This window comes from Hylobates moloch, unplaced genomic scaffold, assembly GCF_009828535.3.
Source record: "Hylobates moloch isolate HMO894 unplaced genomic scaffold, HMol_V3 SCAFFOLD_4, whole genome shotgun sequence".
NCBI lineage: Eukaryota > Metazoa > Chordata > Mammalia > Primates > Hylobatidae > Hylobates > Hylobates moloch.
This window is the reverse complement of record NW_026652279.1, coordinates 7569378-7596107: the sequence shown is the minus strand read 5'-3', so window position 1 is coordinate 7596107 and position 26730 is coordinate 7569378. Positions and strand designations below refer to the sequence as shown.

General features: G+C 43.2%; 1 protein-coding gene and 1 long non-coding RNA gene across 13 annotated transcripts in view; both read left to right on the top strand.

Moving 5' to 3' along the window:
- The window catches only part of LOC116466634 (uncharacterized), an 83140-nt gene extending 79095 nt beyond the window's left edge, over positions 1 to 4045 (top strand). Inside the window, exon 3 of the long non-coding RNA XR_004247614.2 lies at positions 1800 to 4045. This is a non-coding gene — a long non-coding RNA (uncharacterized LOC116466634). The remainder of the gene's footprint in view (positions 1 to 1799) is intronic.
- MAGI1 (membrane associated guanylate kinase, WW and PDZ domain containing 1) overlaps positions 1 to 26730 on the top strand; it is a 685843-nt gene that overhangs the window by 163293 nt on the left and 495820 nt on the right. The window lies entirely within an intron of this gene.

Below are 26730 nucleotides of genomic sequence, written 5' to 3'. Positions count from 1 at the left end.
TCCAGCCTGGGCGACAGTGAGACTCCGTCTCAACAAACACGAAACTGGGTCGCTGCACTCCATCCTGGGCAACAGAGCAAGACTCTGTCTCAAAAAAAAAAAAAAAATTAAAGCATAATACATGTAGATAATCTTAAGAAATTCAAAAGTACTTTAAGATTTATCACAAAAATATTAATCTTTAATATAACTGCTCCCCATTCTTCAGTGTGACATCACAGAGGGTACCACCTTTAACTCTGTAAGCTGTTCCTTCTGGCATTTCCCTCTATATTTAGAAACCATATGTTCATATTTATTGTGATTTCAATTTTAGGTATTATCTATTGTTATTTTCTGTTATCCCTGGTAAAGAAGTTGAGGATTTAATTTTGTTTTACTCCGTAAAACCCACACTTTTTTACATCTGCCTTCTTCCTAACTACATAGTAGTATCAGTACAGCAGCATTTCTCAGCTGAGCCACATAGGACACTATAATTATATTGCCTTTTTTGCGGGGGTGGTGAGTGGGTAAAGAGATGGGTTCTTACCATATTGCTCAGGCTGGAGTACAGTGGCTGTTCACAGGCGTGATCATAGCACACTGTAGCCTTGAACTCCTGGGCCCAAGTGATCCTCTTGCATGAACCTCCTGAGTAGCTGGGACCACAGACATGCGCCACTGCACCCAGCTGTATTGCTTTTTTATGACGTGAATAATATGCTTTGCTTTTTTTTTTTTTGCTTAATTTTCTTCATCCTCATCTCTAATTCTTCCCTAAACTCTCCAGCAAAAGTGAAAAACCCTGATAGCGGAACTGAAAAACCCTCACAGCATAGCTAAACCTATTAAAGAATCCATCAGTCCCTTAAAAAAAGAATTCTTGGTTTCCTCCCTCTTACTGTTTTCTGTCCACTTGCTTTAATGTGGACTGGTTGCTTTCTATGTTGATTCCACAACCCTCATCCCCTCTCAGCCACAGTTCCTCATCTGTGCAATGAGTATAACAGCGGTCTCAGGGAGGTGTTGTGAAAATTTAATGAGCTGAGACAGGAACAGCAGTGGCGTGAAGTAAGAGCTCAGTCAGTACTAGCTGTTATTATTCCTTTCTCTTTTTCTTAATTATTATGTTAGGCTGTGGTCACTAATCCGTAATGCATCTTTAAGAATGAGGATATAGTAGGGCTGGAAGGGAACTACAATATGACCTATTGTAGTCCTTCATTTTCAAAGAGGCCTGGAGGAGATAAGTGTCTTTACCAAGGTCATGGGGCTGATCGATACGGAGAGGCAGAGCTACAAATAGATCTGTGCACCTCTGACAGTGGTCACAGTCATGTGATTTTTCCATTTCCTCATGCAACCTCAGTAGCCTTAAGGGTTTTGTAAAAAACATTTTCTAAATTTCATAGTCATTTATTCTCCTTTTTCCTGATTCCTTTCTTTTCTGAAATACATAACAGCTTTATTAAGATATAATTCAAATACCATACAAAGCACTCATTTAAAGTTTACAACTAAATACTTTAAATATATTCAGAGAATTGTGCAGCCATCTCTGAAGTCTAACTTAACATTTTCATCATCGGAACAACAAACACTTTACCTTTTCTGTATCACTCCCCTACCCCCAAGTTCTAGGCAGCTACAAATCTGTTTTCTGTGTTTTTGGATTTACCTATTTATATTTCATATAAATGTAAACTGCAGTGTGAGGTCTTTTGTGACTGGCTTCTTAGCGTAGTATTTTCAATATTATTTATATAGTAGCATGTGTCAGTTCTTTATTCCATTGCTTGTTTATTTGTTTTTTGTAGAGGCAAGGTATTGCTATGTCATCCAGGCTGGTCACAGACTCCTGGCTGCAAGCGATCCTCCTGCCTCAGCCTCCTAGAGTGCTGGGATTACAGATGTGAGCTACCACACCTGGCTTTTCATTCCTTTTAATGGCTAAATAATGTTCCATTCTATAGATACATATTTTTTCCCCATTCATCAGTTGAAGGACATTTGGGTTGTTTCTAGTTTTTGGCTATTATGAGTAAGACTGCTATGGATATTCATGTACAGGTTTTTGTGTGGATATATGTTTTCATTTCTTTCGGGTACATACTTGGGAATTGAATTGCTGGTTCAAATGGAAACTCTTTAAGTTTTTAGTAACTGCCAGACTGCTTCCTAAAGCAGCTGCACCATTTTACATTCACACCAGCAGTGTGTGAAGGATCCAGTTTCTTCACGTCATCACCAGCACTTGCCTGTCTTTGTACACCAATCAAAGGTGTATGAAGTCGATCTCATTGTGTTTTTCATTTGTATATCCCTGATGGCTAATGATGTTTCCCATCTCTTAATGTGTTTATTTGGTCTTTTATACATCATCTTGTGGAAAAATGTCTGTTGAGGTGGTTTGCCCATTTAAAAATTGTGTTATATGTCTTTTATTATTGAGTAACTATTCTTTATATGTTATGGATACAAGTCCTTTATCAGATGTGTGATTTTAAGTATGTTCTCTCATTCTGTGGGTCATTTTCCTTTTTTTTTTTTTTTAATTTTTGAGACAGAGGCTTTTTAAACAAATTTTTTTTGAGACAGAGTCTACCTCCCAAGCTGGAGTGCAGTGGTGAGATCTCGGCTCACTACAACCACCACCTCCTGGGTCCAGGTGATCTTCCCACCCCAGCCTTCTGAGTAGCTTGGACTACAGGTACATGCCACCACACCTGGCTCATTTTTGTATTTTTTGTTGAGATGGGGACTTGCTGTGTTGCCCAGGCTAATATCGAACTCTTGGGCTCAAGCTCTCTGCCTGCCTTGGGTTCCCAAAGTACTGGGACTACAGGTGTGAGCCACTGCACCTAGCCTGCATCTTCACTTTCTTGATGGTATCATTTGCAGCAGAAAACTTTTATCTATTTTTTTCTTTTGCTTTTGCTTTTGGTTTATATTTAAATAGGCTTCACCGGACCCAGGGTTTTGAAGATTTACTTTTATATCTTCTAAGAGTTTCATAGTTTTAAGTTTTATATTTAGGTATATGGTCCATTTTGAGTTAATTTTTGTGTATTGCATAGGAAAGGGTCCCAACTTCATTCTTTTGCATGTGGATGTGAAGTTGTCCCAGCACCATTTGTTGAAAAGGTGATTCTTTTTCTGTTAAATCTTCTTGGCACCTGTGTTGAAATCAAATATGCAGAGGTCTTGACACACTGTTATTGTCCAGTCTCCGCACATGCTGTCCTTCTCTCCCACAAAGTGTGATAATGTAATAATGCAATAACGTGCCTGATAACCAAATGAGTGGGTTTCAGCAATCCCCTTTTGTCTGAAACCTTTGTGATCAGAGGGAATGAACATCTTAGAGGCATGAAGCCTTGCTCAGATAAGGAGAAGACAGAGAACCAAAGTGCTATAATGTCCCAAGTAAAAACCATCAGATGTGCCAGAAAATAAGCAGTAGGAATTAACTTTGAGGGTTATCACAGGAACACTATGTAGAGTAGGCACAAGCAGCTCAGCTGTGGATGAGCTGTTCTGTAGATTTTGCTGCAAACCTCTGCAGGCCTGAGAGCTTGCTATGGGTCCAGAGAGCAGCAGATGTACTTGGCTGTGATGTCACCGGATGTTTCCTGATCTACTCCTTCTCCTTCTCACACACAAGGTTATCTGAGGTCTCAGCCAGGAGACAAATCAGCACTTTACCCACGGACAGTACCAAAGCTCGCCATCTTGGCCGCTGCCCCAGAACCTTGGAAACTTCTGCAGTGAAATGGATTCTGATTATTTTTATTACCTTTGTTCTTTTTTTAGAATTGAAGTCTAGAATACATAAAGTGCATTAATATTAAGTGCAGCTTCGTGACCTTTTAATTGAGGTATTACTGTGTAACCATCACCAGATTAAGATATGGAACATCATAAGTACCCTGGGAGGCTCCTTGTGCTATTTCCCACTCAGTGCTCCACTCTTAAAGAGGTCAGCACTGTTCCGGTTCTTCTATTACCATATGTTTGTTTTGCCTGCTCATGAACTTCAAATAAATAAAAACTATGGTATGTACTCTTTTATGTCTGGCTTAATTTGTCCAGTATGTTTGGGAGACATGACCCTTGTGTTGTGTGTGTCAGTAGTTCATTTTTATTGGTTGTATAATACTCACTTACATGCACATACAATAAAATAATTATTTTTCTATTCATATGCATCTGGGTAGCTTGTAGTTTGGGGCTGTTTTCAATAAAGCTGCTCTATTTATTGTCTGAGTGTTTTGGTAGACATAAACACTCCTTTCTTTCGTTTGTTTGGCTTTAGAAGATACTGCCAATAGGTTCTGATTTTGTATCCTCTTCTGTTTTAACCTCACACTCAGCTTTGTGCTTAGAGTATGTGTTTGTGGCCTCAGGTGTGGGCCGAAAGAGAAAGAGAAATTGATGAAGGTAGAATGGGGAAGGGGACAGGCTAATGTGTATTAAAGAAAGTTAGGGAAGACAGTGGAGAGGAAGAGTTGGAGACAAAATAATTATTAGTTGGGTACATAAATTTTTAATATGGATTCAAATTCTAGCTCTGCCATTTACTAGCTACTTAATGTTAGAAAAGTTAAGTCAACTCTCAGCCACCTTTTCATCACCTGGAAAACAGGGTTGATAACAAGCACCTCTATTATAGGGGCTGTGAGCAGAATATGAAGCATTGCCTGAAAGTAACAGCTCACATTTACCGAGGGCTTTCCATTGCTAGTCATTGTGCTAATGTAATTATTTAATTTGATCTTTACAACAACCCCAGGAGCTGTGTTCTGTTAATTTTTCCAGTTTTCCCAGTTAGGAATGTGAAACTCTGAGAGGGTCAGTAACATGTCCCTAGGTCACACAACTGGTTAGTAGAGCGAGAACTCTGATAAGTTGGCACCAAGGTATTGATTGCAGAAGACTGGGAGGCAGACAGACATGAAAGAGAATGTCTTTGCTTATAGACAGGAACAGGTGGAGAACTGTTACCGACCCAGGCAGAATAGAATAGCAGCCAGTGATTCATCTAGGGCTTTCTGGGCTGGTCCAATAAGGGACAGTGACTGCGTGGGGTTAAGGAGAAAGGAAAGTTGCAAATTTTCTTTTTATAATATTTAGCCTTATCTGAAGGGCAAGATTTTGAGTTTCTGACCCACCATTCAGCAGAAAACTTTGGACAGCGGTAAACCTAAGTAATTATGATTCCTCCTCGTCTTACTTTAGGTCCCCCAGCCTGATTTTTCCTAAGCCGGATCCCTGAGCCTGCATGTTCCTTCCCTCCACCTCACTCCACCTGCTGTGTTTCCAGCTGTACTGGCCTCACGCCAGCTCTTGAGTGCTGACTGTTTTGGCCTCTAAGCTGTAATACTGGCCTCCTGGGAAGCACCCAGAATTCCACAGTTATTTTCCTCTCTTTCCCCTTCAGCAATTCCCAAATTTGCTTTTCTCAGTGTTGTGCTTTCAGCTGGCTGGCTGTGCTGCAGTCACGCCGTCCCAATCCTGGAGCAGGTCAAACATTAATTACACAGATGCATGAAGAAAGAGTGCATGCATTCTTCTCTCCCACAACCCCCAACCCCAATTTCAACTCTCCCCCACTCCCACCTTGAGGCATTCAGGGTTACCTGGTTGAATATATATATTTTTTGTTTTAAAAATATAACTATTAGGCTGGGCGTGGGGGCTCATGCTTATAATCCCAGCACTTTGGGAGGTGGAGGAGGGCGGTTTGCTTGAGTCCAGGGTTCAAGACCAGTCTGGGCAACATAGTGAGACACCATCTCTACATAAATACAAAATTAGCTGGGCGTGGTGGTGTGTGCCTATAGTCCCAGCTTCTCAGGAGGCTGAGGTGGAAGGATCAATTGAATCGGGGAGGCAGAGGTTGCAGTGAGCTGTGATCACGCTACTGCACTCCGCCCTGGATGATGGAGTGAGACTTTGTCTCAAAAAAAAAAATTTATACATATATATGTATGTATGAGATGGAGTCTCATCTCGATTTATTGCGCAGAGTGGTCTTGAACTCCTGGGCTCAGGTGCCCCTCCCACCTTGGCCTCCCAAAGTGCTGGGATTATAGGCGTGAGCCACCATGCCCGGCTTGAATATCTTTTCACACTTATAGGAACATATAAAAGTCTTAGTCTTTCTTCATTTCCTTTTCTTTCTTTATTTTTTTTCACTAAAATGGTAAAATCCCACTATGAACAGCCCTAGTTTTCCTTCTCCTCTACCTCCGTTCCTACCCCTCCCTACCCTGCCTCTCTCCTGTCTTTCTCTGTTTGTCTTCCTTCCTTCCTTCTCTCCCTCCCTCCTTCTCTACTTGATTTGACTCTCTTGCTGTCTTCCTTTCTGCCTCCCTGTCTTCTTCCCCTCCTTGCCTCCTCTCTTTCTCATTTCAGTGAGTCACTGCCTTGGTCCATTCGTGGAGCTGGGGCCAGGGGATAGACAGAAAGATTCTTTAAGACACACCCTTACCCTCTAGGTCCTAGAGAAGAGATCAGGGTGTGTGGGGAGATCAGAATGTGAATAGCTCATTGCTACACAGGCTTTCCTTATCATTTGGACAGTCTTTTTCTTTCACTTAATGAATGAAACTGAAGGGTTGTTGGAGGCCCAGGCTTCCAATGTTGAATTGACGTTGGATCCTGGGAATTAAAAAAAAAAAAGTGTCTCAGTGCTCAGGCAGCCTATTAAATTAGGTTCAGTCCCTGCCCTTCCCGTGTTTGTTTACTGATCATTATGCACATTTGTCAACATTATAGGCTCCTGTCTATGATAGAAATAAATGCTCAGCATCCATGTAGAACAAATCGCTCTAAGAGGAAATGCATTTAATGAAGAATGGCTCTCCAAGATTCAGAAATAACTTGAGGGTAGTGATCAATGGCCTGAGCTGTGAAGCCAGGTACAGAATGCAATGCAGATTTCGATTTCTAGGGTAAAGAATAGCGGAGATGCACTGAACGCTTACTGCGTGCCAGCACTGGGCCACGTGCTGCACATGTGTCTCTTGCCCTCTCATTCTCATAAGATGAGTAGCACTACAACTGCTTAATTGCAGGTGAGGAATGTGAGACACCAAGTGGCCAGGATCCTCATTTCATTTCAGTTGGATTAGAAATATTTATGGAGTGCCTACTATGTGCCAGGCTCTGTTGTAGGCCCTTGGAATACATCAGTTAAAAAACAGTCTTGGCTGGGCGCGGTGGCTCACGCCTGTAATTCCAGCGCTTTGGGAGGCCGAGGTGGGCGGATCACAAGGTCAGGAGATCAAGACCATCCTGGCTAACATAGTGAAACCCCGTCTCTACTAAAAATACAAAAAATTAGCTGGGCGTGGTGGCGGGCACCTATAGTCCCAGCTACTCGGGAGGCTGAGGCAGGAGAATGGTGTGAACCTGGGAGGTGGACCTTGCAGTGAGCGGAGATGGTGCCAGTGCACTCCAGCCTGGGTGAGAGAACAAGACTCTGTCTCATACAACAACAACAACAACAACAACAACAACAACAACAACAACAACAAAAACCAGTCTTGCCTTTGGTAGCTATACATTCTAGTGGGGGTGGCAGGTAGGGTAGGATAGATGACACATTATAAACATAATCAATTAGTAATTATGAAGTATGTTAGAAGCTGATACGGGCTATGGGCAAAGGAAAAAGTAGGGCAGGGTCAGAGGGTTGAAAATGTCCAGGCAGGTAGCAGGTGGTAGTATTACAAGCGGTGATCAGGGTGGACTTTGTCGAGAAGTCAAGAATTCATAAAAATATGCAAAGTATTGAAAAAAACTACTTTGTCTTAGAATCTAGCTACAATTGTTTAAGAACTCATTTAACAAGTCTTTGCTGAGCTGAGTCGTGTAGGAATGGTTCTTGTCACCCTTGCCCTCTAATGGCCTGTGGTGTTTTGAGGGAGATTAGTTAGCTCCCAACATATAATTAGGTGCTCAAGGGAATAATGCCAACAGATTTCCATTGGCATTAAGAGCAGGAAAGGCTGGATGTGGGTAAGCATTCTCCCAAAGATACATGCTGAGTGCGTTTGTGATACCCCATAACTGATAAAATGAGATACTGAGGCATTTTTTCCAGGGCGCAGGGAGTCTGTCTAGGAGGTTATGTGGTGAATTCATGACAGGCCCTCTGTTCGGAGTCAGACAACATTTTGAATCTGAGCTCTACCTGTCAACATTTGGTGTGTTGTGTCACCTCTTTGAGATTTGTTTTCCTCCTCTGTGAAATGCGAATATTCATACTTAGCCCAAAGGTTGATGTAAGGATTGCTGACAGCATTTAGTTTGGGGTCTCACACATGTTGAGTATTTACCGTGCAGTGGTGATCACTGTCATCCATCCTCAGTTTGCAGGATCATTTGAGGTTTTGCCTCAAGGTAAACCTCGCTGGCAAGATGGCTGTGATAACAGTTAGTTTCTTAAAGGTAACTGGAACCTAGGCCACAGGAGAGGCTGTGGTAGGAAAGCACTGGAGCGTCTTTCTTTCTCTACCTGAAACAGGGCCAACTTTCCAGAACAGCATATGGACCCTAAGAACTCATGGGGATTTTTCTCAGCAGGCAGACTTGTAAGCAAATGACAGGGCAGGGAGGAGCGGCTTAGAGATTCCTGATAGATCAGTGATTGCAAGGAGGCACTTTTGGGACTGCCATCTGTTCCCATCCTCCTCAGATCTGACACCTCCTTAGACTCCTGGACCCTGAGTCTCCAATGCAGAGTGGAATTCAAAAGCACAGTAAATGGCAGGGCTCCTTGGGGGCTAGGGTGTGGAGCTGTCTTACTGTGCTTGTTCTACAGCCCACTCATACCCCCACCCCCACCCCTTTTTTGATTCAGGGTCTCGCTCTGTTGCTAAGGCTGGAGTGCAGTGGTGAGATCATGGCTTACTGCAGCCTTGCACTTCTAGGCTCATGTAGTCCTCCCACCTCAGCACCACCACCTCCTCTCGCCCCCACAGTAGCTGGGACTACAGGCGTGGGCCATGATACCTGGCTAATTTTTAATTATTTGGTAGAATCAGGGGCTCTGTATGTTGCCCAGGCTAGTCTCGAACTCCTAAGTTCAAGCAGTCTTTTCACTTCGGCCGCCCACAGTGCTAGGATTACAGGTGTGAGCCACCATGCTTGGCCTCCCACTCACACCCTTTGAAGTTAGGGGAACTGGGTTGATGATGCCAGAAAAGCTTTGTGAAGCTTAACTTTTTCGGAATTGTTCTACGATTGATTGATGTGTTCAGAAAATGCTGCTGCCAACAGTGTGCCAGCAGCTGTGCCAGGAACTGGACAAATGAAGATAGCATATCTTCGTCCTCAGGGACCCCCTGGCCCTCAAGTAGTAGCAGCCTAGGGGTTGCAAACTGGTGGCCTGTGGATGCTGGTGGTTGGAAGATGATGAGTGCCAAATGCTTACTCTGGGCCTGGTAACTTTCTAGGTATTCTGGATAGATTAACTCATTGAAACTTCACAACAACCTTGTGAGAGACATATTCATAATTGTCTCCAGTTTCCAGATCAGGAAACTAAGCAACTCACCTCAAGGGCGGGCTCATGGACCCTTGAAAAATAGAGAGATTTCCCAGACATCTGGATCTTCAGCTTCTCTTTAAAAATATCTGAAGCTAGGTGGATGCTGCTGAGTTCACATCCTGTCCGGGACAGCCAGCAGCAGTTGAGCTGATTGACCACAGTCTCCACCATCCACTCTTCTGTGACGCCTCCCTTCTTCCCTGTTTACACCGAGTAGCTGCCTTCTTTTGCTCTTGGTACGGGACCACAAGTTATGGGTTTTTTTTTTTTTTTTTTTCTAGCTCATTTGATGAACATGGCAGTGCCTTAGGAAACAATCAACCTTAGAAGACAGAAGTTTAGACCTCTGGGACGAGGGGAGGTGACAGAGAATGTAAGAAACGTTTAGTAGGCAGTACCCACAGTGGAATTCATATGTCGGCCCTATGTATATATATAAATGAGATGCTGCATCTCTTTACCTCTTTTGTTCCAAAGTTCAGGTTATACAGGTTAGTCTGTCATTGCCTGGTCTTTCTGTGTTGGCGGGAGCAGGTAGCGGCTGGGTGGAAGGGATTATCAATAGTCGTTCAAGGCCTACTGAGATCTTAGATCAACCTGCTTTTCTGAATCCAAGCCTAGGATTTTCTCTTCCTTTTTCTTTTAGTGTTTCCTTTTTCTGTTACTGCTTTTTTTCCCCTCTTAAATGTACATCGCATTAAAAAAAAAAAAAGAAGTAGGCACTCAGGAGGCTGAGGTGGGAGGACCACTTGAGCCCAGGAGGTTGAGGTTGCAGTGAGCCATGATCACACCACTGTACTCCAACTGGGGCAACAAAACAAGACCCTGTCTGTTAAAAAAGAAAAAGTAGAAAAAAATTGAAAACAGCAAATATCAACAATTCCCCCAGCCACAGTTATTCTCCATACATAGTATATATTTTATGTAATTTACATATGTTTTATGTTTATATATTTAATGTATTTGTATATTACATGTTTACTTAATAATTGTAAATTATATGTTTACATTACAAAAATTGAATCAAAACAGTGCACAATGTTTTGAAACCTATTTTTGTCTCAATCATATGTTATGAACATCATTCCATGTCAGCTGCTGACACTGTGGTTTTAAAAGTTTGCAAAGTATGGCCCGGCGTGGTAGCTCACGCCTGTAATCCCAGCACTTTGGGAGGCTGAGGTGGGTGGATCACCTGAGGCCAGGAGTTCGAGATCAGCCTGGCAAACATGGTGAAACCCTGTCTCTACTAAAAATACAGAATTAGCTGGGTGTAGTGGCGCATGCCTGTGATCCCAGGTATTCTGGAGGCTGAGGCAGGAGAATCATTTGAACCTGGGAGGCGGAGGTTGCAGTGAGCCGAGATTGTGCCATTGCACTCAGCCTGGGCAACAAGAGTGAAACTCCATCTCAAACAAAACAAAACAAAACAAAACAAAACAAAACAAAACAAAACAGAAAAACACTTGCAAAGTGCTTATTTTTTATTTTTATTTTTTGAGACAGGATCTCACTCTGTCACCCAGGCTGGAGTGCAGTGGTGTGATCTTGGCTCAGTGCAACCTCTGCCTCCAGGCTCAAGTGATCCTCCCATCTCAGTCTCCCAAGTAACTGGGAGTACAGGTGTGTGCCACCATGCCTGGCTAATTTTTGTATTGTTTGTAGAGATGAGGTCTCACCATGTTGCCTAGGCAGGTCTTGATATCTTGAGCTCAGCGATTGCCTCGTCCTCCCAAAGTGCTGGGATTACAGGTGTGAGCCACTGCATCTGGTCTGTGCTTTTTTTGTTTTGTTTTGTTTTTTTTGAAGTTTAACAGGTACCATTTAGGATTTTTCTGATTTTTTATATTGGCTCACATCCTAGACTATTTATTTGGTAAAAAATCTAGGAGAAAATTATACCATCAAAGGCAGAGAATATGAGTTTATGCTGACTTGGTTTCCTTCTGATTTTTTAGTAAACATTACCGTGTTATATAGACCCTCTCTGTAGGTGTGTCTATGTAGATGTGTGTATGGCATAGTTACAGTTGTACATATCTACAATATTGAAGAGGAGTGCTGCTTAGTGTCTATCCGTATATCAACCCTCTCTGTATGTATGTAGGTGTGTGGATAGCATAATTACAGATGTATATATCTACAGTATTGAAGAGGAGTGCTGCTTAGTGTCTTATCGTTTTGATAATGGTGACTATTTGCATATCTTTCTTTATCCCTTCTAGCCTTTAAAAATATTGATTTTCCCAATATTTGTAGCCTCAGTAGAATCTTCATTTTGTGACTATAGTTTAGATTTGGACAGTGGCAGGGTGAGTAGTCAGGACTTCCATATTAGTCTAATATTTCTGGCGAATGGCCATGAAGAGCAACCTGGTGTTCCTCCGACAGCCTGGAAGCAGGTGGCAGAGTTACGGAGGGAGAGTCTTGTTCCCCACTCCATTCTTCACCTTCTCCTCTCTGTAGTAACCTGGTTCAAGCTGGGAAACCAGAATGAAAAGTGCTGGTTTCCTAATTCTGCTATGCAGCCGTGCAGGGCTGGATGTGGCTGGCGTAGCTGTGTGGCACGTGACATGGAGTCTGCCATCTCGCTGTGGCTGACGGATGGCCTTGACAGTCCAGGCTTCCCCATCACAGCTGACATTTTTTTTTTTTTTTTTTTCAAGACGGAATCTCGCTCTGTCGCCCAGGCCGGAGTGCAGTGGTGCAATGTTGGCTCACTGCAAGCTCCGCCTCCCGGGTTCACGCCATTCTCCCGCCTCAGCCTCCCGAGTAGCTGGGACTACAGGCGCCCGCCACCACGCCCAGCTAATTTTTTTTTGTATTTTTAGTAGAGACGGGGTTTTACCATGGTCTCGATCTCCTGACCTCGTGATCCGCCCGCCTTGGACTCCCAAAGTGCTGGGATTACAGGCGTGAGCCATGGCGCCCGGCCTCACAGCTGCCATTTTTGTAGCTGGTGAGCAAAGCAAGAAAGCAGGCCACCTCCTCCACATGTTCAGTAAAGCTATTTCATCCATCACTTAGTAGGAAATTAACACTGGCCTGTACCAGGGAGAAAGAAGAGCCTGAATGGGGTCATGATCACTCCACCTAGATCCTTTCAACCTTGGCTAGAAAAATCCAGTGTTGAGCTTTTGGTGAAGAATCTTCCAAAATTTAAGTTATACAGGTTATTTATTTATATGTTCCTCTGTGTCTGTGTGTGTCTGTGTATGTATTTAGGGTGACAGATGGGTATAACATTATTTCTTTACAAAATAGGATCATGCTATACATGCTATTATATAACCTAATTTTTTTTGGTTTACATTTTTCTCATTTTGTTTCATATTCTGTTGAATGTTTATTCATTCATTCACTCACTCTATTTACAAATAAAAAAGAGAAATATTCTTTCCATTGTCATTATTTAGTGGTAGTTAGAGAGAAAGACAATAATCAAATAATTATACCAAATCAATGTGAAAGAGCCCTGAGGGAAAGTTACTCCGGGAGTGCCTAACAGAGGGGACCAGTTTCTAAGGAAATGACACTTCAGCTACAATCTGTAGACGAAGATGTGGAGGTAGAATTGGGGTAGGAAAAGAGGGGACTATATCGATTTTTATAGATGTATAATATTTAATTTACGGATATGCCCTAATTTATGTATCAAGTCATTTTGGGTTGCATTTAGATTATTGCTGATTTTTCATCTATTTTATCCATTTTGATAGGTGGGTTAGAGGCTTTGAACTCTTAGTCTAGCAGTAGAGTGGATTTGCCAACATTCTCATTTGTCTTTCTTATGTCCAGCGATCCACATTTGTATATCTCAACCAGGGCTGTCAACAAAGGTGATTGACCTGCAAAGAAATTACGTCAAGGAAGTGGTCTCACTTTTATGATATTTGAGGCCAAGTAGTCATGCCTGGGCATACTACCTAATGATACGTGGAATGTGCCCTTATTTCTTTATGATTTTACATTTACCCTATACAACATTTACCAGGTTCCTACTCATTCCAGCTAGTGTGTTAAGGATGAAGAATATGAAATTGAAAGGCTCTTAGTTTCTCTCTCCAGAAGTCCTCAGTAGTGTGAAAATACAGAGAGACACTTGGCTATATATCATAAGTAATAGTCTTGTAGTAAAGGAGTAGGCATAGTCTGTTCTGTCTATTCTGGTAGCCAGAAGACATGGTAACCAGTATCACATGAGCTCCTCAGAGGAGATGGTATTTGGACTGTTCCTTGAAGACTGATCCGAATTTTGTCAACTATTAAGGAATTTGGTACTTTCTGATAGAAGGAACTCTGAGAGCAAAGATTTCGAGGATTGGGAAGGTTTATTAATGCCTGGTACTTATGGAAAGTACTAGGCACATTACTGGCTTCATGGTGAGAAAGGGGCTTGGAGAGTAACTGGGGCTGGATTGGGGGAGACCTTGAATGCCATGCTAGGGAGGTCAGGTTTCATTCTGTAGATAGTGGGAATATACCAAATGTTTAAGAATGGAGAAAGGTAATGTTAGCTGCCATAACAGAGAAACTCCAGAACCTCTGTGGCTTAATCTGTGAGAAATTTATATTTTCTTTACTAAATGTCTAAAAGAGGTGTTTCTAATTAGCAGGTGAGTCTCTTCCAAGTGGTGATTTAGGGCTCTAGGTTCTGCCATTTTGTGGCTCTGCCATCTGCAGCATGTGGTTTCCATGCCACTATGCACACTTGTAATGAGCTGGTGGAAGAGGAGAGAACATGGACTGTCATGAAGTATTTTATAAGCCAAGCCTGAAATGGTCTCATGTCACTTCAGTTCACGTTTCTGTTAGCTATAGAACCCAGTTACATGGTCCCACCACATTACATGTGAGGCCGTGGAATAGAAACTAGGTGTGTGGTGCAGGGTGAAGAGGAACAGAGTGGTAGATCCTGCTGTGTGCTGCTTATGACAAATTAATTGTGATGATGCTGGTGTTGAGAATGATCTAGAGGAGAGAAACACAGAGACAGAAAGGGAAGAGGGTCATGGGGAAGGCATGAGTAATTAGATTAATGAAGTCTAACATTTATTGAGTACGAACTCTGTGGCAGGTGCTGTTAAATACTTAATACACATCAACCATATGAGAATAGGTACTGCTCTTTCCTCATTTTATAGAAGAAAAAACTGAGCTTATGGGGTAGCTTGCTGAGAGAAGAACCAGGATTTTCAGACCCTGGCTGGTCTTAGTCCAGCGCCTGAGTTCTTAACCACTAATGAATGCCTCATGCTAGGCAATGTCATCTCTCTGGGTATTCATAAAGAAGAGAACGTAAACAAAGAACCATGTCTTACATGAGGTGGACAGAGCCTCATTAGACATAGTGCAAAGAGAAGAATTGAAGATAAATAAGATGTCAGTTCCGGGAGCCTGGTGGTGCCAATTAGAGAGACAGAGCATGGTCTGTGTGACTTTTTGTGCAAGAGGTCTTACCAGTTGTTCCAGATCTGCCATCTTATGATGCCTGATGTGATTTAGCACTGTGGACTGCACATGCCTGCTAATATCTCAACAAGTTGCTTTATAAGGGTTTTTGTTGGCTGCTCTGTGTTGGTTTTTGAAGAGAAGTTAGATCCACATTTTAGATGGGACAATGAAGGCCCAGTCCCTGTTCTTCAGCCATTGAGTCACTCTGCTCTTCATTGTACGAGTGTCTTTTTTTCATGGTGCCCCTTCCCTCTGCAAAGTCCCACTCACCGTTATGACTGAGGTCAGATGGCTCCTCACTCTGAAACTTTTCATTGCCTCCTTGGACAGAGATGGATTTCCCTCTTCTCTGTTCCTGCTGCACTGTTACCCGTGTTTATTTATAATAATCTCTTCTGGGGTCTATTTTCCCTGTTACAGTACTAACATACCCAATTTCAGTGGTTTATATACAAGAGGTGTTAGTAAGAGGGGTAATACTTTTTGTGTAGATAAGGGGTTTAATTCTTTTTTCCCCATGACTGTATAAAACAGGGATTGCAAACTCCAAGTCTTTAGAGTCAAGGGGGTAACTCGAGTGACACTGGCCTGGCTGAGAGGGTCAGAACCTGTGGGTGGGGTGGTGCTGGACCAGAGAGTACACACCTGGTATAAGAAATTCAAAACTTAATTAAAAATCAAACAAACATTTTGTTGGCCCGCCAAATATTTGCAACAGCCTTCTTCAGCCTCCGTGTTTCCACTTTCTGACTTCTGATAAGGAATATAGCTCCTTGCCTCCCTGCAGCTGGAAAACTAGAGCAAGGGGGTTTGCTTTCTGTCACTGCTACATTTGAGTGTGACCCTGGCCCCATGATCAAAGGCTGCGTTGTGGCTGTGCTGTGGCTGTCCCTCTCACACCCACGGAGATGCTGCTGAAAATAAGAGCCTTCATTAAAGAACAACCTATGCCCTTCTTATTTGAATTCTCTATGTTACCCTAGAAGTAATGGGTAAAATAATGATTATTGTTTGTTACTTTGAAATGGTGTTTGAATTTGAATTTGAATTCTCTATGTTACCCTAGAAGTAATAGGTAAAATAATGATTATTGTTTGTTACTTTGAAATGGCTTGACAAATGTATTTGTGGTGTCAGACCTGGCTTAAATCGCTGAAGGACAATCTGCCTTCTCAAAGAAGCTGGGGAAATGGAAGAAGAGGGAAAATTCCTCACCGTGAACCTACTGCACGCATCCTGCCTTTCTCCCCTGTGGAATCTGTTCAGCAGCACTGGCTGCCATGAGGACAGACTCTTGACACCATCCTGGGGGACCTTTCTCTGGCACCTGGCTGAGCATGCCATTGCCATGGCAGATCCCCATGGCTCCTGTTAGAGATCCCTGCAGCACACACCGTGGACCTCTTTTTAATGGGTGCGGAGGGAGGGGAACGTGCGGGCTGCCTAGATCGGGGCTTCTGACATGCCCCTGATCAACTCTGCCTCCGTGTCTATCTGTAAAGATGGCTCTGTCAATACCCTGGTCTGCAGTTCTGATATAAGGATTAAATACAATCACATATTTTTCAAAAGACAAAATTACAGTAAACTTAGTTATAGATGTAATTGGCTTTTATTGGTGATTCATAAATCTGAGCAGCCTCTTTCAAAATAGAATAAGGGCTCCGTCTGGGCAGTAGTAGATCAGCGAGTTTTTTTAGGTGGGAATGGGGAAATAGAACAATTGAAAAAACACCTGATTAGGCTGGATATGGTGGCTGATGCCTGTAATCCCAACACTTTGGAAGGCCTAGGCAGGTGGATCACCTGAGGTCGGGAGGTCGACACCAGCCTGACCAACATGAAGAAACCCTGTCTCTGCTAAAAAATACAAAATTAGCCAGGCATGGTGGTGCATGCCTGTAATTCCAGCTACTCGGGAGGCTGAGGCAGGAGAATCGCTTGAACCCCGGAGGCAGAGGTTGCAGTGAGCCGAGATCGCACCATTGCCCTCCAGCCTGGGCAACAATAGCAAAACTCTGTCCCAAAAAAAATGATTGTTGCTGATCATAGGTTACTTTGGTATAAACAAGGGACACTTATTTTGCTGATCAGGTAGACTGTAATCTTTTTTTTTTTGAGATGGAGTCTTGCTCTGTCACCCCGGCTGGAGTGTAGTGGCATGATCTCAGCTCACTGCAACCTCTGCCTCCCAGGTTGGAGTGATTCTCCTGCCACAGCCTAGTAGTGCCACCTCACTTGGCTAATTTTTGTGGGTTTTTTTTTTGTATTTTTAGTAGAGGCGGGGTTTCACTGCATTGGCCAGGCTGGTCTCAAACTCCTGGCCTCAGGTGACCCACCCACCTCAGCTTCCTAAAGCGCTGGGATTACAGGCATGAGCCACCATGCCCAGCCCTGTTTCCTTAAAGTTTTAATTTGCTTATGTGGCGTTTAGCATGAGTGACTCCATGCTAAATGGAGTTTCGGTTTTTTCTGGTTTGTAGGGGCCTAGTGCAGGTGCTCAGCTAAAACAATGGCCTCCCATAAAGTTTAGCTTCTTTTTTTTTTAGACCGAGTTTCACTTTGTTGCCCAGGTACCTCCTGGGTTCAAGTGATTCTTCCATCTCAGCTACCTGAGTAGCTGGGATTACAGGCTTGCACCAACATGCCCAGCTAATTTTTGTATTTTTAGTAGAGACAGGTTTTCACCATGTTGGCCAAGTGGGTATCGAACTCCTGACCTCAAGTGATCTGCACACCTTAGCCTCCCAAGTGCTGGGATTATAAGCGTAAGCCACCATGCCTAGCCAATTTTAGCATTTTTAGAACACATAGCACAGTATCTGGCACACAGCAGGCCAACGTGTCACGATCCCTTCTTCTCATCCCTCTCTTTCTTGCTCTTTAAGTTTGACGGCTCTGATTATACTTATGGTGGATACAGAGAAACTTGGTGTTAGCTCATTCAGAAAGGAAGAGGAATTAACTGAAATAATAATATCAGCCAATCAGAAAATAGGATTTGATTTATTACTATTTTAATTTATATGCAGTCGGAGCAGATACATTTGCGTAAAATGTTTCTTGAAAATTGCACTGTGGTTTCACCCCATGTCATCACAGATGAGTTTTTTGCAGAGATGATTAGACCAGGTCATTGGTGGTTTTAAAAAGCAAAGATTTCTGGTCGCAAGGCTGTCTTCCTCCTCCTTTCCTCTTCTCCAAAGACAGATATTCATAATTAGATCCTGTGATGAGATAAAGAGTACGACAGATTTAAAAGGAAAAGAATCTTCAATTCCTTCTGGGAAGAAGCAGTTATTTAGTTATTCTTTATTTGAATTTTGAAAATCTTGGTTCTTATCTTTTATCAATTTACTAATAGCATTACCCAGCCAGTCAGAGTCACTAATCTACAAGATGAAAAAATTGGTTGAATGCAGCAGAGACCCGTTGATGTGTTGTCTCCGCAACTGGCTTGTGTCATAGATGGTAGGCTGAGCTCCTTTTCCTAATCATTCTGTTTATGAATCACAACATCACTTCATATTATGTCAACATGGAGCAGTGAGTTCTTCCTGATGTCTTCTGGAAACTTCTGCTGGTCATGAGTTTTGTTTGATGCTAAGGATGGCATTTATGCTTAGGCCATTATTAAAATATTATATTTGTTAACATCATTTTAGAATTAATATTATTTTTGTTGTTTGTTTGTTTGTTTTTGAGACAATGTGTCTCTCTGTCACCCAGGCTGGAGTGCAGTGGCACAATGTTGGCTCATTGCAGCCTCAACCTCCTGGGCTCAAGCAATCCTCCCACCTCAGCCTCCAGAATAGCTGGGACTATAGGCACAAGCACCATACCAGGCTAGAATGAATACTATTTAAAACACTAGGTTTTCATGAATCCTTGCCTAATCACCTAAATGTATGTGTGTGTGATTAGACCCATTTGTTCCCCCGCTTCTTTCCTTCCTACCTCTTTTTAAATGTCTAAGAGATGTTTTCACCATGTCCCTGTGAAACGAATGTCACACAGGTAAAGAAGGCCCTTCTGTGTCTGTCCCATCTATGTGGGGGCAGACTACAGCACCATCTGACTAGCTTCCTAGTACATAGCAGTTTTAAAAATTTCGCCAAAGATGGCATCTGAAGTTTATAAACCTTTATAAGGTCTTCCAAGGGGCAATATACTTGGCAAAAGAGCTGAAAATCGTAGCTTTGCTGACCAGCTTTCTATGATATGGTATGGCAAATATCTCTACCAGGGCATCCTGAGCTATTAGCTCTGGACCCTGAACTGTGTGACCCAGCAGGACCCTCTGCTCTTGTTTTCTTCTGTGTGAACTGGGGCTGATGATAGCTGCTCTGGCTGGAGTAATGCAAAGATTAGCAGGTGTAAATTAGAGAATAGCTAAGAACGTCTTCTGATTTGCAAACAATCGTAGGGTGATAATGAACAAGTTTATCAATTTTTAACTTCTTCAAATGTGAAGAATAGGACATCTCTGCAGCATTACTTGGTAGGATTTCTGTGTTTTGATGGTTCGTAAAATCTGAACCAGTCCTAGATTTTTGTGCTGTACTCTCTCATGTTTCTTTTCTCCAGGAAACTGCTTGCCAGTCCTTGTAAAGATTAGCTCTGTTTCCTGTTCTAAATGCTTCTGACCATGACTCTGGCAACTGACCTTAAGAACAAAGGCCAGCTCCTATTGAGAAAGAAGGGCTGCCTTTCTGCCAAGCGTAGCCTGGGTGTGTGCAGTAGCCATCAGCACCAATAAGCCCCATTACCTCTGTTGGAGCTGGCCAACTCCTGTCAAGTAATCAGGGCCGTCAGGGTGTATTGCTTTTCATGTGATTCCTGTGTTTCTGGTAGGTTAGTTGACAGTTTCTAATATGTCACTGGATTAAGAGAAAAGGAAGTCTGGATCCATGGGCGATTTGAGTTCCCCTTCTGTTAGGCGTCTCATGAACTTGAGCATGCCCAGAAACTCTCATGGAGAGGCAAGGTCCTGTTAGTTTGTGCTGCTGGCTGGAGCCAAGAGACCACTGTAGTTTTGCAGAGAGGGTTAAGACCATCAGCTCCCAACTTCAATGTCCCAGGCATCAGTATGGAGGGGACACACTGACCTCTTGAAAAAGTGCCATTGACATTGAGGTGAAGCACGTGATGATGTCCTTACTTGTTCATCTGAGATATGTTAGAATGGAGGGGAGGAAAGCCTGGCGTGTTGTCTTAGAATCATTGTTTTCTATAGTCATGCAGCATCTGTGTCACCCGATGACCTTCTCCAGGCAGGGCTGTGAGGAAAGGACACAGCATTGGGCAGCGTTGCAGTTTGGTCACATTGGATCAGATACCTGAGTTCATTGAGTCTTGCTCTGGTCACACTTTGTTGAGTAGGACATTGAGTGTTTGTCACCATCTGCCATTCATTTTTAACTTCTGCCATCTAGGAGGGTATGTTACAGGGTTGCGGGAGGTGGGAATGGAAAAGCTGTGCATTTGATAGGTATAGAAAGTTATGAGTACACAGGGAGGTAAAACCTGCATTCTACTCTTCTGGAGTCTTCTATTCCTTTTTGCTTTTTCTTCTCCCCAACCTGAGGGCGATGCCTGGACACCTTACCTAGACCTTTGCTATCCACTATGGTAGCCATTAGCCATATGTGACTATTTAATTTGAAATATAAATTAGTTAAAATTAAACATAATAAAATACTTCGCCAACCCAGTCCCTCAGTTGCCATAATCATATTTCAAATGCTCAGTAGACACATGTAGCAATCATATAGGGCAAAGCAGATCTAAAATACATCCATCATCAAGAAAATTCTGCTGGTCAGTGCTGGACACAGTAAGCTCTGGAAGAGTCCTGTGTTGGTCTAACATCATGTCCTCAGGCCAGAGCCAGGGGTGCCTGGCATGCAAGAAGCTTCCAGTGACTATCTGTTGCGTAAGTGAGGGAAAGAATGAGTGAATGGATACGCATGAATGAAAGGCTTCATTTCACATTTGCTTGGATTGGCATGGTGCTTTTCCCCACCCGAGCCAATGTATCTATGGGGATTAATGGGCTATCCAGGCTTGGTTCTTACAAATCTACATGTGCTATCTCCTACTTTCTGATTTTATTTAATTATGTTTTCTTTTCTTTTCCTTTCTTTTCTTTTTTTTCTTTCTCTCTCTCTCTGTTTCTCCCTTCCTCTCTCCCCTCCCCTCTCCTCCCCTCTCCCCTCCCCTCTCCTCCCCTCTCCCCTCCCCTGTCCCCTCCCTTCACCCATCCCCTCTCTCCTCCCCCTCTCCCTTCTCCTCCAAAGTCTTACTCTGTTGCCCAGGCAGGGATGCAGTGGTCTCATCATTGCTCACTGCAGCCTATAACTCTGGGGCTTAAGTGATCCTCCTGCCTCGGTCTCCGAGTAGTTAGGATTACTGGTGCAAGCCACTATGCTGGGCCATTTTATTTTATTTTATTTTTAAAATTACTTTATTTTATTTGTAGAGATGGGGTCTTAGCTTGCCCAGGCTGGTCTCAGACTCCTGGCCTCAATTCATTCTCCTGCCTTGTCTCCCAGCGTGTTGGGATTACAGGTGTGAGCCATGCCACCAAGCCCCTTCCTCCCACTTCTTTGGTACTGTTTATCTCTTTCTGCAGATCTCTAAGCAAACATTTCACAGGCCTTTTTTTCTCTTGTGGACCCACAAGGCTTCCTGCTTATAATCGCATCTTTTACTGAGCACATCCTGTCTGCTGGTTAGGGTGCTAAGTGCTTCAGGCTGTAAACTCACCCCCGCCCCCCATGGATTTGGGCAGGTTTTTATCAGCCCGGAGTTTAAATAGTAATTTTTATCCTTCAGGTGTCACACACCCTCTACAGCTGCAGCCAGCACCGTCCATCCCCTCTTGCATATACCCAGCAGATGTACGTACTTATTTATATTACCTTCCTTGTCCCTGTAGCCATTTGAGTTTGCAACCCTTGATTAGAGGATGCTGTTTACGTTTCCGAGGTGTCATACTTCTCCCTTTGGTTGTGGACTTCTGTGGACTTCTCCCTTTGGTTGTGGTTGTAGGTATTCCCCTTTCAGTAGTGTGACCATCTGTCATGGCTTTGCACCTTGGGAGGTTTGTGGGAACTGTGAGTCATGGTGCTACCAGATGAGCCAGGCCACAGCAGCTCATTTAGGTGACAGAGACTAGCCATGTTTTTAGGTGTGTGCCTCATTTGCAAAACCCTCTGGTGGGACATTTTATTCAAATTCTTCCAAACAAAACTTCCTTGAGTGGTATTTGTAAGAACAGCATTGAGCTTTTCCATGAACATACTGCAAAGTTACCCATTTTGCAGAAAAGGTGGCTGTTTATTTTAATCACATGGAAATGGTGGTTGTGAAGACGCTGGCATGGGAATTTCTGAGCTTTTGAGGAGAACTCAGGATTTTCATGGAGAGATGGAGGCACATTATTGCCTCATCCACTTATTTTTTCAAAGTTGTTTGTACAAAGCACTGTCACGTTTACTGGGACAGCAAAATCCTTGAGTGAAAAGGAGAAAGTGTATTGCATGTACTCATATCTCCTTGTTTCTTTCTGCTACTTCTTTGTTTTGTTTTGTCTTAAATTTGAAACAGGGTCTCACTTTGTTGCCCAGGCTCTACTGGAACGCATGGCCTCAAGGGATCCTCTCATCTCAGCCTCCTGAGTAGCTGATGCTTTTTTTTTTTAACCTTTAAATAAAAGATTAGAATTTTTACACAGCTAACTTGTTTTTGTCAGGGCCACTTTTTTTTTTGAGACAGAGTCTCGCTCTGTTGCCCAGGCTGGAGTGCAATGGCATGATCTTGGCTCACTGCAACCTCCACCTCCCTGGTTCAAGTGATTCTCCTGCTTCAGCCTGCTGAGTAGCTGAGACTACAGGTGTGCACCACAACACCCGGCTAATTTTTTTGTATTTTTAGTGGGGATGAAGTTTCACCATGTTGGCCAGGCTGTTCTCCAACTCCCAACCTCAGGTGGTCCACCAGCCTTGGCCTCCCAAAGTGCTGGGATTATAGATGTGAGCCACCACGCCTGGCCTGTCAGGGCACTTCTTGGTTGAGATAACCACTTTCTCCCTGGAAGGTTTCCATATTGAGTATTAGCAGCAAAATACATCAAACAGAGAGAAGCATTTTGAAGTCATTTAATAAAATATGGTCTTGTGAGGATAGAGACTGCTTTTGTTTCCTTGCATTCAGCTGCCCTTTTTTGGATACGTCTTAGGTTTTACTTACTGATCCAGAAATTCATTGCTTGTCTCCCTAATATTAAGTTAATGGGGAGGTTAGTGTGGGCAGAACTGAGAAATGAATATGTTTTGATACGTTCGAACTTCCCAGCAGCTGGTAAAAGCATGGTGTGCATTTTAGACTTTTGATATTGAAACATTTGAGGGATGGAACTTGTGTTAAAAATTTCATCAGCACAAAGTGTGCGTAGGTGAATGAATTAAGATCTTATCTTTGCCCTACTAGGAAGTTACCTATCAATGCATTAAACATGTACTTATAGAACTATTTATATCACACAAGCAAGGTGATGTTTATAGTTTCAGTTGAGCTGTTTACCACATCATGTTGGGTTGGGCTATCATTAATCTGAAGACTTACTTTTAAATCTTGAGTTATGAATTAACAAAGATGCTGCTGATGTGTCCCAGAGTAGAAACCACAATTAATTTTTTTTTTTTTTCTTTGAGATGGAGTCTCACTCTGTCGCCCTGGCTGGAGTGCAGTGGCGCAAATCTTGGCTCACTGCATTCGGTTCCCAGAGGGAACCTCCACCTCCCGGGTTTAAGCGATTCTCCTGCCTCAGCCTCCCGAGTAGCTGGGACTGCAGGCACGTGCCACCATGCCCTGCTAATTTTTTTTTTTTTTTGTATTTTTAGTAGAGATGGGGTTTCACCGTGTTAGCCACGATGGTCTCGATCTCCTGACCTCATGATCTGCCTGCCTCGGCCTCCGAAAGTGCTGGGATTATAGGTGTGAGCCATCGTGCCCAGCCAAAACCACAAATATTTTCTGATACTTTGCCAGTTACTTAAAATTTGGTGTCGGCCAGGTGCAGTGGCTCATGCCTGTGATCCCAGTACTTTGGGAGGCCGAGGCGGGCAGATCACCTGAGGTCGGGAGTTCGAGACCACGCTGACCAATGTGGAGAAACCCCGTCTCTACTAAAAATACAAAATTAGCCAGGCGTGGTGGTGCATGGCTGTAATCCCAGCTACTTGGGAGGTTGAGGCAGGAGAATCACTTGAACCCGGAAGGCAGAGGTTGCGGTGAGCTGAGATCGTGCCATTGTGCTCCAGCCTGGGCAACAAGAGTGAAACTCTGTCTCAAAAAAAAAAAAAAAAAAAAAAAATGGTGTCGAGTGTGTCTTCAAACATTTTTATGGTAATGGAGGTGTGTGTATATGCACACGTCTGTCTAGTGTTTACCTACTGGGTAGAGTTTCACATGTTGTTCCACCATCTGAAACACAATCTGAGAGCAATAGTAACAAGCAAGATATGTTTGCTCACTACGCTCCTCTTCCTTTCTGGGGAGGCTCAGAACTGATGCTGGCCAGGTGCAGAGAGCCCATCCTAGACAGCAATGCTACTTCCATCGCCAGTAACCTTGTTACCTTGTGGAAGACACCAGCAGGATAACCTTGGCAAGGATTTCTTCCTTGTGATAGGGCCAACAAGGAGGGCAGATAGAGGTAGTGATGATGCGTGGACTCGCTTGGTGTTTAGGCTGTTCACAGCCCTACCAGGTATCTTCCTGGTTTGACAAGTTTTCCTTGGGCCCGTAATTCCTTGAGCCTTCCCACCTCCAGCTCAATGTGTTCGCTTTTATTCCTACTTAAAAACCTTCCCCGTATGATTCAGCTTTTGGCCTTTATCCACGTTCCTCTCAAATTCTTCCCCCGTTCTTGCCTCTTTCTCAGATCAAAACTATGCAGTATCTTCCTCCTTATGATGCATATGTTCTAAAACTTCTTTGATTAAACTTTTTTATATTACTGAACATAAACATTCGACTTCTGCCTGTTCATTTTTGAAAATATTTCCAAACATATGTGGCCATCTTGTATGTGTATGTACATGTTAGCCTAACAGATTTTTTTTTGAGACAGAGTCTTGCTCTGTTGCCCAGGCTGGAGTGCAGTGGCACCATCTCGGCTCACTGCAACCTCTGCCTCCTGGGTTCAAGCGATTCTCCTACCTCAGCCTCCTGAGTAGCTGGGATGACAGGTGTGGGCCACCACGCCTGGCTAATTTTTGTATTTTTAGTAGAGATGAGGTTTTGCCATTTTAGCTAGGCTGGTCCCAAACTCCTGACCTCAAGTGATCCGCCCACCTCGGCCTCCCAAAGTGCTGGGATTAGAGGCGTGAGCCACCACGCCTGGCAACCTAACAGATTTTTTTTTTATTTAGTTTGCAAGCTTACACTCCATCACCAGTGCCTATCAAAATCCAAATAAGGCAACAACATAATACTCATAAGTCATTGTGTGGGAGTAAGTAAGGTAATCAAGAGATCTGCAAGATAATAGTCACTTTTGTACAGCTCTTGTTAATATGCGGAGCACTTTTACGTATATGATCTCCTTTGATAGCGTCAACAATCCTGATGTGGATATTAGTTTTTTCCCTGGCTGAGAGATTTAGTTACTCATTTAGTCAAACTCCAGGCATAGTTCTAGGTACCAGGCATACAGCAGTGAAAAAGCTAAGTCCCTGCCTTCTAATGAGGCATTTTTTTTTCTCCAGATGAAGTCTCGCTCTTGTCCCCCAGGCTGAAGTGCAGTGGCGCGATCTCAGCTCACTGCAACTTCCGCCTCCCGGGTTGAAGCAATTCTCCTGCTTCAGCCTCCCGAGTAGCTAGGATTACAGGCAGCTCCCACCCTGCCTGGCTAATTTTTGTATTTTAAGTAGAGATGGGGTTTCACCATGTTGGCCAGGCTGGTCTCGAACTCCTGACCTCAGGTGATCCACCCGCATCAGCCTCCCAAAGTGCTGGAATTACAGGTGTGAGCCACCGCGCCGTGCTTGAGGCATATTTTTAAAATAAAGGTAGGCCGACTGGGGCCTAGAGCAAGGTTAATGACTGTTGTCAGCCCATGGAGAAAGTAAGGGAGGGAGTGAATGTTGCATCCTGCTTGTTTCTGTGTCAGTGGCCTTTCTCCTAAAGCACTGCTTATTATTAGTCTTTTTCTCCAGTGTGCCCCTGTAAAAACAGAGGACAGAAAGCCCAACATTACTTTGACAGCTTGAGGTCTGTTCTAAAAGTTCATCCAGAGTTTATATCGTATTCTATTATGTATCTTTGTTTTAATGGCAAACTCTTTTAGATGATGTAATGTTCCTCCCTTGTATCTTTACATTCCAGGAAGAGGTGTCTTGCTTATCTTGACACTTCAAGGATATCTTTGCATTAGGGTGACTAGCCATCCTGGTTTACCCTGGATTGAGAGTGTTCCTGGGATGCAAGACTTTCAGTTTTAAAACCCAGAAAGCACCAGGCAAACTGGGATTAAGTTTGCATATGGTTTCCAGGTGTTTCCATACTAAAAGTGGTCACGACTTAGGCAAATTGTGACAGTTGGTCATCCTATTTTGTATACTGCAAAAGAAGGGGATTGCATTTACCATAATTTACAGCATGACACAAACACATGGGTTCAAACTCTTAGTATGTTCCCTAACATACATTTAAATTAGCACTATTTT